Consider the following 11,354-nt stretch of genomic DNA (forward strand, 5'->3'; position numbering starts at 1 on the left):
GTTTTTGCGTTAACATCTGCAGACTTATTGTGGAGGTGGGTGTGAAGAATCTGTTGCTGTTTCCATTGAAATGTTTACTGTGGTGGTACACAGAAGCTTTAAGGTAAATTTGCAGCATCTGCTTGGTGGTGCTTCAGTACATTAAACATGTGATAATATTTACTACTTTTTCTCTTTTGAGCTTTCGTGATCGATAAAACCAGCTTTTGAGAACTAGATGCTCTTCAAAGTAGACTTTTATTTGCGCAAACTTTGAGTTTGTTACATCGTTGAATGTTTTTGAGTTATTTATTCAAGGTAAGACTATTTTGATTGGGGAGGCTTGGCTTCATCCCTGGAGAGAATCTCAAATCCTCCATTGGATGGATTTTCGATGCAAATCCAAATGGAAGGTTTCTGGGGCGTGATGTTAGGCTCCACTGCCTGTCCTGCTCGCCTCTCCATGCCATCTGCAGTGCTCTTTGGAGCCCGTGAAGAACAAGCAGCTTTGTTGGGCCTCAGTAAATAGTGGACGGTCCCACATAGGACGTCTGCCACAGATTGAGTCTCTGATCTTGGAGCTAAGATCATGGACTACAGGGAGCTGGCCATATTGCGATGCTGGGTAGGCCAGCTGGTGGGTTTGCATCCTTAACACCAGTGACCATTGTCTCCTGTGCTCGTCTGAAGCTGATTTCCTCCTGGTTAGCATAGCTTAATAATCATTACAAGTGGTGAAATAATGAGTAATTTAATGTTTCATTAGCTGTGAAGTAGCTTGGAATGAGGTAATTATGTCTTTGTGAAGTTTGATGGCTCTAGTGCACATAATGATTTTCTCAGAAGACATTGTGATGCTCATATTTGCTTTAAACCTTATTTGTGAGTCTTATAGTTTCATAATGATTTAAGGAGGACTCTAGAAGCGTCTCTAACTTTATATCCACAAGCCTGATATTCACAATAAACAAGTGGCTTTCATAGTGAATATGACTTATAAACATAGGAAGCATAAAATATAAAGTGAATCCAAGAAAGCAGACAGCTCTCTTTGAAATTCATGAGGGCCAGTTATTAGCTACGTTGCAGTTCTTCTAGGAGGGCTCAGCCTGACTGGATGTGTTTTTTTTTTGTTTTCATTCAGAGTGAACTAACCTTGTTCACTCTGATGCATCCACTGTTTTCAGCAAATGTGAAGCGGGACAACACGAAAATGTGTATTAATTATTTTAAAAAGTAATTTATTTCTATGTTTGCAAAGCTAAATTTTCAGCAGCCATTAATCCAGTCTTCAGTGTCACATGATTCTTTGGAAATCATTCTGATATGCTGATTTTGGTGCTCAAGAAACATTTCTTCATGTATTATCAAAGTTGAAAACAGCTGTCCTGGGTAATATTTTTGTGGACACTGTGATACATTTTTTTCAGGATTCTTTAATGAATAGAAAATTGAAAAGTACAGCATTTATTTTTGGAATATAAATCTTTTGTAATACTATAAAAGCCTTTGAATCAATTTAATGCGCCTTTGCTGAATAAAAGTATTGATTTCTTTCAAAAAAATGTTTTACTAAAAGCAAACCTTTGCATTATAGTGTATGGATGGTAAAAGCATTTTAAATAGTTTTCTTGGTTTACATCTAAATTAGAAGGAGTTTTCTGATTAGTATTGATGCGATATAAATAAATCTGCCCTCTTTAAGTACAGGATGGAAAATCTCGCTATAGCATCTGCCGTCTTGTGTTTAATCCATATTTCCTTTTTACCTAGAAACATGAATCCTTATCCACACTAATTATGGGTAAGCTTAATGAGTGGACACACAAATATGCCATATAATAGAGCTTTGGATATAAGAGTGGTAAGCCACAAGCCTTCCCTGCTGTTTTGCATCCACAGCTGTAGAGGCAGTGATGTATTGTTATAACGGTTTTGACCTCGAGGAGCTGTATCAGCAACTCCGGTTCCGAAAGACCAGCTGCTCCCATTGAACCGCATGTTAAAATGCCCCCACAAACACCAAAGACGAGGCTGGAGCCAATGGGCTCCATGCCTACCTCCAAAGTTTCTAGACTTCACCTTGAGCAGAAGTAAGCCGTTAGCATAGACAGCTTCTTTCCCGATCAGCTCCATTTACAAAACTTTCCCAAAAGTTTCCAGCCCCTGTACGGACGTTTGTGTGTTTCTATCTCCAGACCTCCTAATGAGTTTTCTATTGCTGTTTCCATGAACACAGAGGAGGATTAAGTGTGTGTCGAATTGCCCGACAGGCGCCACAGGAATACTGCCCCTTATAGGCTTTTGCGATAGCGGAAGGGATCATTGGTATAATCACATAGCTGCAGAGCTGGAAATAGGTTGTAGTTGAGACCACAGCATCCGCAGGTTCTTTGGAAAAGGTGAAGTGGACCGGCTGGCCGGCGTCACCCTCTCCAGGGATGCACACGTGGTGGGGAGCATTGGCCATAAACCACAACGCTTTTATCCGCCTCGCCCCCCTCTCAGATTCCCAAAATAAAAGTGACCCGCTCTCTCTTTCTCCTCTAATCTTGGGGGGTAACGGATGACTGACTGTACCTATCTATAGAAGGGGGAAGCATTATTCTGGCTGTAGTCCTCCGGTTTGTGTTTGACGCTGGAGACGACACGGAAATCTGCAGACAGCAACCTTGTGTCCGTTCCGGCAGTTATTTGATGGATGAATTATAGCTGTACCATAAAATGCCTCAAGCTTGAGTGGCATATTCCATGCTGAGCAGAATTTAGGCTGCAGGTGCAGGAACAGGAACCTGTTGTAATTTGATGAGTGAAGGTCATCTTAACCATTTCGGAAGGTCTAACTATTTGACAGTTTGAGAGTTCCATTGCATATTCTTCACAAATCTGACTCATCCCATAATAATGTGTGCTGGGAAAGAATATGTGCTGTTTCCGTCAGATTTCATCATTCATGCACTTCGAATAATCCATTTTTTCGTGTCTGAGATGGTCTGCTTTTTAACAGTAATTATAGAAGCAGTAGATTGAATGTTCTTGGTAATTCTTTTCTTGGTTATTGCTTTGTTCCAAGAACTATAAGCTCCCTAAACAGTCAGGGGAAATAAAAAGTTTCAGTTAGCTTGTCTCTCGGGCAGTGCCCTCAGAGCAAGTTGTACTTCACAGTTCACAACTGAAGTACCCCCTCCACAGGATTGTGGAGTTGTTAAGTGTTGTTAAAGATGTATTTCTTTAGCAGCTGCTTGAAAGTTGTGATGATTTCTGTATAGCTCGGATGGAGGTTGGCAGCTGATTCCACCAGAGAGGAGCAGAGAGAGTCAAGGTACCAGAAAACAACTTTGTCTCTCATTGTGAAGGAACAATTCACCCCTAATACAAGCTAATATACACACATTAGGGGTAGATAAGCTACGACATTTACTAACTGCTTGTTTTTTACCGTACATTTGTCTTATGGACATCAACTTGAGATAATCACCACTGATAAGCTATTACTAAATAGACTTTAATTTTCTGTAAAGCTGCTTTGCAACTATTTGCATCATGAAAAGCGCTATACAAATAAACTTGAATTGAATTAAATGTATCTAAAATCTATTATTTTTTGCAATATTTGTGTGTGCAGTGCATTTTTTTATTAGAATGTGACACAATATCTTAGCAACATGCTAACATCAAACTCAGTTGAAATTAAGTGCAAGTTGTCTCCATTGTGGGAATTTTTTAGCATGCAGGGTTGTTGTCTATGTAGAGCTTTACATTTTGCTCACTTATGAGGCTCCGCAACCAGTAATCTGTATAATTTTTGATGTAGCTGTGCTAGTTTTATGTGAGTTGTATCACTCTGCAACCTCTTTCTTCTTGCAAAATAACTCCAATTTCAGCTCAAATCAATAATTCTCGTCCATATGTCCATACAGTATTTATGTGGTAAGCAGGCATGTAATTAGCAGGAAAATGTACAGTTAGCCGGTCATTATCTCAAAATAAACCCCTTCTGAGGGATACAGGCTGGGTTTATTTTGTGACATTACCAAAAAAAATACATTTTTACCAGCAATGCTGTTTTAATTGACCATTTATGTACACAGTTTGTAGGCAGTGTTCAACATTCAGCATGTCTCAGTGTCGTAGAGTGCATAACACTTTTATCAAAATGTCATTTTTCAGCATACGCTCTGTGAACATCAATTAAACTCAGTGAAGATAAATGAATAACCAACATCTTTGACTGAGTGGGTTTTTTTCTTGTGTGCAATTATTCATAATAGTGAATGATTCGTTCATAGACACTATTATTATGCATTGACTCCCTGATCCGTTGACTTGAAGGGATGAGAAGTCTCTCTTGACCAAAAAGTGGAAAGCCATGCTTTGCTCATTAATCTACACATGCTTCAGGCATTTTCATCTTGTTTCATCTTGAGAATTCATATACAGTGCTTGAACAAAGTCAACTTCAGTTATGTTTTGCAGGCCAAGCGTTTTCTCTGAGGCTGTAAATGCTAATGTCGGGTTGAAGTTTGTTTGCTCTACTTTGTTTAGGTTGTTCTGTCCTCTCGCTCTCTTACACGCTTATCTGCTGTTATGCTGATGGATGGGGCCATGGGTTTGCTGTTTAAACTGGAGATTGAGGTGCCGGGTCCATGTTTCCCTCGTTCTTTCATTCACATTCTCTCTCTCTCTCTAGGTGCCGCGGCCCTTTTTCCCTCCTTCTTTCTTTCACACTCTCTCTCTCTCTCTCTCTCTCTCTCTCTCTCTCTCTCTCTCTCTCTCTCTCTCTCTTGCCCTGCCTACCTGTGTGGTCTGCTGCTTTGTCAGCGCAGAGTTGACAGGAGGCCCAGCCCTGTCGTTTGTCTCCCAGTGCCATTCGTGTTTGCTCAGAGGTCTGAGGTCATGGAGTCACGCTGCCTGCTGAAGAGATTGGAGTAAACTCGATTTCAAACTGACAATCTGAAGTATGCTTTAAGATTGTCTGACAAAACTGACAATGTGAAAATATACTTTTATTATAGTGTCTCAGCAAGACCCCTTCATACAGTAATATGCCTCTAGAGCATGTAGGTTTTTGCCTGTTTGATTTCCGCTGTAATTTTGCAAAACTTTGACAGCATTGGTGGCAGAACTTGGCCTTTTGGTCATTTAAAACAATTAATAAAAAAAATCTAATAAAAATCATTTAAATAATTAAACTTTTAAATGTAATTTAAATCATTAAATTGTGCTAGTATTTCATTATTCCTCCCAAAAGTTTAATTTATTAAGCATAATCAAACCAGCAATCTATGCATTACAAAGAACAACATCTTGTTTTCTTTGGCTTGTTGATTGATTGATGCCCTGTAGTTGAATGCATAGACTTTATCACATAATAAACTCCTAATTGTCCCTCTCTATAAACACTTTTACAGATTGTCTGCCTTATTTGCTTGAATCTGTAGATAATGAGTGAGAACCTTGTTATCGACTCGTCTACATCCAGACATCACAAAAGGCCAGGCTTACCAGCAAATATCACGTGAATTCGACATCTGACTAGAGTAAAGAGATTATTCACTTGTGTTTGAGAAGAGACATTTAACGGGAATTTCTAAATATAACCTTTGCTGAGACGCTGTTCTGCCAATTGCCAGACTTTTCGGAGACAATCTGTTATTAGGCACAAAATGTGTGACAGTCATTTGCTTGTTCAGAGAGTTCTGCTGTGTGGTCTAGTTTGGGGGTCTTTTTGTTTTCACACCTGCATATGTGCACAACACACTAACAAATGTTTCTGAACAGTGCATTTTCAAGGCCTTATTCATGTAATTATTGCACCACTCATCACTACATGTTGTTGATGTTTAAAATCATATGAAGAGAAAAATAGCTATTGATCTTTCTGAGGTCTTATCCTTTGCTTTCAAATGGGTTTTCTGAGCAGATTGTTATGTATAGTTCAAGAAAAAGGCCTTGACCTTGAATGAATTTATGCCTCTGACTGTTATGCGTTTATCTTCCTTAAATGTAACTTGCTTTTGAATATTTCTCTCAGCTGCTGAGGTCAGTCGCTCTTCTGAGAAGTTATAATTCTTATGGAATCTGCTGTAGGTATGTGAAGTGGATAATAAACCATATCAAATTGGTCTAAGTCATATGGAAATCTGTTTTGACAGGCACTGGATTCTTTCCAGTTCATCTGGAATTTCTGTAATGCATTTTGATTTTAAAAGTTCTGCAGGTGATTCCTAGTGGTTGTGTCTGTGCTTGGCCAAGAAATGTTTCACCAAAACTCAACAGGCAGAGTCTTTAACAGCCCTGTTCTCAACAATTTAGAGCTCGTTTCAGAAATGAAGCTTTTACAGATGACCTAAACACAATTCCATCCTCTTTGCAGCAAAATTAGATTGCCTAATCTCTCAGATAATGTCTTGGGAAAGCTAGCACAGATATCAACTGCAGTGCAATTAAAGATATTCAGCTTATGAAAGCAACAAATTAAGATTTAAGCGAGTAGAGATAGGGTTCTTGCGTGTGCATCGATCTCTTTTTATGTCTTTGTAATCACTCCACCATGTAGCTTTACAATAATCCACTTAGGCAGACTTTGAACTTGGTTTTTTAATGGTTCTCAGTGGGTCTTAGAAGTATCTTCTTCCCCCACTGTTTTGTCCGACTGTTTGGCCTTTTGTGGAGTGAACTGTCAAAAAAGGGAACTACTGAGGCGGACATCACTCTGTGTTTTATCATGTTGGCTCCATTGAGTCACATTGGCATGGGGTTTGCATTATTGTATCATAGCAGGACAGTCTAAATTCACTTTTTCTTCTTCATAATTCTCTTTACTTGACATTTGATCTCCGAGTTCCTTCCTGTATGTGTTAATTGAAGCTGTCAGAGTAGCATGCACGCACACACAAGTGTACACACAAAATTTAATTACTGTTAGAAATCTTTCAATATTCATTAATGTTAGAATATCTTTCAGATATGTATTGTGTGAAGAAAAAACAAAACAAAAGGCTTTTGGATTATGGCATGGAATGAGAAATTTAAGTATAATCAGTGTGTCACTCAGGGTCTTCTGGTAACATCCTTCCACAGTTGTTTACTGAACTTTATTGGGTAAATCATAACGTTTTGACAGCATTAATATGTTTTAATTGGGTATTTTTTAATATAATGTTATTTTAATTTTCACTGAAAAGGTGCATATATTATCTAATATATAGTAGATTTCACTATGAATTCTAAAAAACTCATTCAAAAGTTTTACTATCTATGTTTACAGTATTTTATGTGGATTGTCTCATTTTTGTTGAAAATTGTAAGTTATCTTACAATTAAACTAATTAACAGTTAACATTTATTTCCTATGGTTCCTGAGGTAAGTTCCCTAAATTCGAATTTAAGCAAATAATAAACCATATCTTTTAGGTCTGTGCCATATGCAAAGCAGTTTTGACAGGTTTTTCATGGTTAATAACAATTTTTGCTGGTATGTATTTAATGTGTTATGATGTCATGAAAAATTACTAAAAAAATAAGACAAGCAAATAGAGCCTGTTTTGGGACCATTAATTTTTTTTCCCATATAATATTATTTTTTTCTTTACATTTTAAATGTGTATATTTGAACTAAAGTACAACACTATGTATAAATACTGTGTAATATATAGATAATTATAAAAATTTTCCCTATTACATTAATGTTACTTGTCTATACAAATGCATGTCTGAAGCTTTAGGCCAGTGCTGTAAATTGCAGTCCTATCAATCCCTGCCACCACCATTCTTCCAAAACTTCAGAGTCAACTTTTGTGTGTGTGTGTGTGTGTGTGTAATCACTCCAACATGTAGCTTTACAATAATCCACTTAGGCAGACTTTGAACTTGGTTTTTTAATGGTTCTCAGTGGGTCTTAGAAGTATCTTCTTCCCCCACTGTTTTGTCCGACTGTTTGGCCTTTTGTGGAGTGAACTGTCAAAAAAGGGAACTACTGAGGCGGACATCACTCTGTGTTTTATCATGTTGGCTCCATTGAGTCACATTGGCATGGGGTTTGCATTATTGTATCATAGCAGGACAGTCTAAATTCACTTTTTCTTCTTCATAATTCTCTTTACTTGACATTTGATCTCCGAGTTCCTTCCTGTATGTGTTAATTGAAGCTGTCAGAGTAGCATGCACGCACACACAAGTGTACACACAAAATTTAATTACTGTTAGAAATCTTTCAATATTCATTAATGTTAGAATATCTTTCAGATATGTATTGTGTGAAGAAAAAACAAAACAAAAGGCTTTTGGATTATGGCATGGAATGAGAAATTTAAGTATAATCAGTGTGTCACTCAGGGTCTTCTGGTAACATCCTTCCACAGTTGTTTACTGAACTTTATTGGGTAAATCATAACGTTTTGACAGCATTAATATGTTTTAATTGGGTATTTTTTAATATAATGTTATTTTAATTTTCACTGAAAAGGTGCATATATTATCTAATATATAGTAGATTTCACTATGAATTCTAAAAAACTCATTCAAAAGTTTTACTATCTATGTTTACAGTATTTTATGTGGATTGTCTCATTTTTGTTGAAAATTGTAAGTTATCTTACAATTAAACTAATTAACAGTTAACATTTATTTCCTATGGTTCCTGAGGTAAGTTCCCTAAATTCGAATTTAAGCAAATAATAAACCATATCTTTTAGGTCTGTGCCATATGCAAAGCAGTTTTGACAGGTTTTTCATGGTTAATAACAATTTTTGCTGGTATGTATTTAATGTGTTATGATGTCATGAAAAATTACTAAAAAAATAAGACAAGCAAATAGAGCCTGTTTTGGGACCATTAATTTTTTTTCCCATATAATATTATTTTTTTCTTTACATTTTAAATGTGTATATTTGAACTAAAGTACAACACTATGTATAAATACTGTGTAATATATAGATAATTATAAAAATTTTCCCTATTACATTAATGTTACTTGTCTATACAAATGCATGTCTGAAGCTTTAGGCCAGTGCTGTAAATTGCAGTCCTATCAATCCCTGCCACCACCATTCTTCCAAAACTTCAGAGTCAACTTTTGTGTGTGTGTGTGTGTGTGTGCGCGCACATGCATGCCTACAAGTCAACTTGTGCTTGCTTGTGTGTTTTTTGTAAGTCGTTATGAGCATGCTCTCTTGTGGGTATCGAATTCAGCGAGTGGTCTTGAGCATGTGCTCTCTGCACAGGACAGAATCAGGAGTAGATGGCCCGAGGGTTGGCCAAATGAATGCCCGTCAGCCTGCGTGCCAGCATTGACGCAAGTGATATTGAATCAGGCATTAGCAGACTGATGACTTCAACCTGAAAGGCTCTGCATTTCGTAGCTTCCACATGGGGTTTCCAGCTCTGAATAAAGCCCAATTCTTCAATCAAGACCTTCCACAGCGCTGTCAATAGCATTGATATTAGGGGCTGTTTAAAGCTGTGAATCATGCTACTAAATGCAGGGTGCACTGTGGATATCTGCAGGAAAAAAGCCAAGTAAATTAGAGGCAGTATTGTGATGAAACACGACGATCGATGACAGCTGACTGATTCACTGATCTAAGTAGCCAAATTAACCATTTCACACTTGCAGTTTGAAATGCTTCATTAGTGCCTACTGACCGCTTAGTCCAGGGTCTCTGAGGCGTGACAGCAAAGCGAACTAGATTTCTACTTTTCTGAGGAAAACTTGAGGGGTGCTTACCTGAGCAAAAGTCACTTGCACCATCTGGTTTGTGGCTGACCCTCAAGTCTCTATGATAGTATTGTCCCTAGATATATATGTTTTAAGACTAAGGGTTTTTAAATAGAAAATATGGTTGTGCAATATTCACATTTTAAGAATTGGCTCCCTTTCCATTTGTAAATTGGATTTTGAATTGCATTTGCTACATCCCTGACCCTCAGGAGGTTGAATTGAAATTGGAATTGGAATGACAAGAGGTTCTGGAAAATTATGGATTGTTGCATTTTTCTCCAAAAATCACTGTCTCTAAGACTAATTAAACTTTTCATAAAATCAACATAAAAAAATCTTTAACCCAAGTATGAGCAATAGCCTAATAGCTCAGCATGCCCCCTTTATTTCATTTCATTTCATTTTAACCTAAGTATGAGCAATATAGTAATAGCTCAACATGCACCATTTTATTTTAATCCAAGTATGAGCAATAGTAATAGCTCAGCATGCAACATTTTTATTTTATTTTTATACATTTTGAGTTTTTTTTTACCAGACTATATTTAGCAAAGATGATTTAGAGTTATTTTTTATTTAGAGGAAAGATATTTACCTAAACATTGTTTTAACTTGTTTGAAGAGCTGTTCATACAGGGATATGGGTTCGAATCTGGCGTGCATCATGTTCCAGTCCTATGCCCTAACTCACTCTCTCCATCACCTTTTCAATGTTTGGCATAAAAGACATGAAAAGCATTCTTTTTCAAAACCCACTATTCATTCAGAAGAGGCAATTAAGTCATTTTGTTCAAGTGAATATGGACAGAGAGAACATAAAGACTGGTCTGATGGTGCAGTCACAATGTGATGGAAACTAATCTGGAATTTTGCTAATTAAAATAATATTTGCTCTCATGTAAATCACATTATTAATTAGCAGATGGCCACTTGCAGCCAGTTCATTGCTTTAGTTTCTCTAAAAAGAACCAGATACTGCTATTTCAAATGTTAAATCAACTAATTGACTATTTACTTGACTTATGAACTCTTTTAAAGGACATTTAAACAGTTCACATTTACAGTCTTTAGTATGTATAAAACACATTTGCTGTGAGCGCACGGCATGCATAAGGTACTTAAAATGTAACCCTTACATTCCGCAGAAAAGCCTGAAGTATCTCCAAGCTCATATCCTATGTCCATGCTTGAAATGGTGCTATAATTCCTGAGACTGATGCACTGCCAATTTACCCGTGCTCCTTACATGGCAACGGGAGAGCGTGGATAAAGGGTTTTAAAGTAGTAAACACCAGTCACACACCAAACTCCACATATGCTCACAGGTTCACATCACTGCCTCTCTACATATCACAGTTTTATTTGATTAGCTCATGAATGCAACGTACGGGTGACTGAGAAATGGTTCAATTCTGAGCTTTATTTTTGCACATATTGCAACCTTTTTTATTAACATGCTCACTTGTCAAATGTGCAGCCACTTGCTTGGTCTCATATTCATGCCCTATCACCCCCCCTCCACCATCAGCTCATGATTTTTTTTTATTCATCGTTACCCTCCCAGACTCTCCCCTGGCCAGCCAGTGCAGTTGACAGCACTGAACTTGTATAGGCATAAAGCACAGTGATGATAAGCACATTAAAGCTGCTGTA

The sequence above is a fragment of the Sinocyclocheilus grahami genome, unplaced genomic scaffold (assembly GCF_001515645.1).
Source record: "Sinocyclocheilus grahami isolate Dianchi unplaced genomic scaffold, SAMN03320097.WGS_v1.1 scaffold22.1, whole genome shotgun sequence".
Classification (NCBI taxonomy): Eukaryota; Metazoa; Chordata; class Actinopteri; order Cypriniformes; family Cyprinidae; genus Sinocyclocheilus; species Sinocyclocheilus grahami.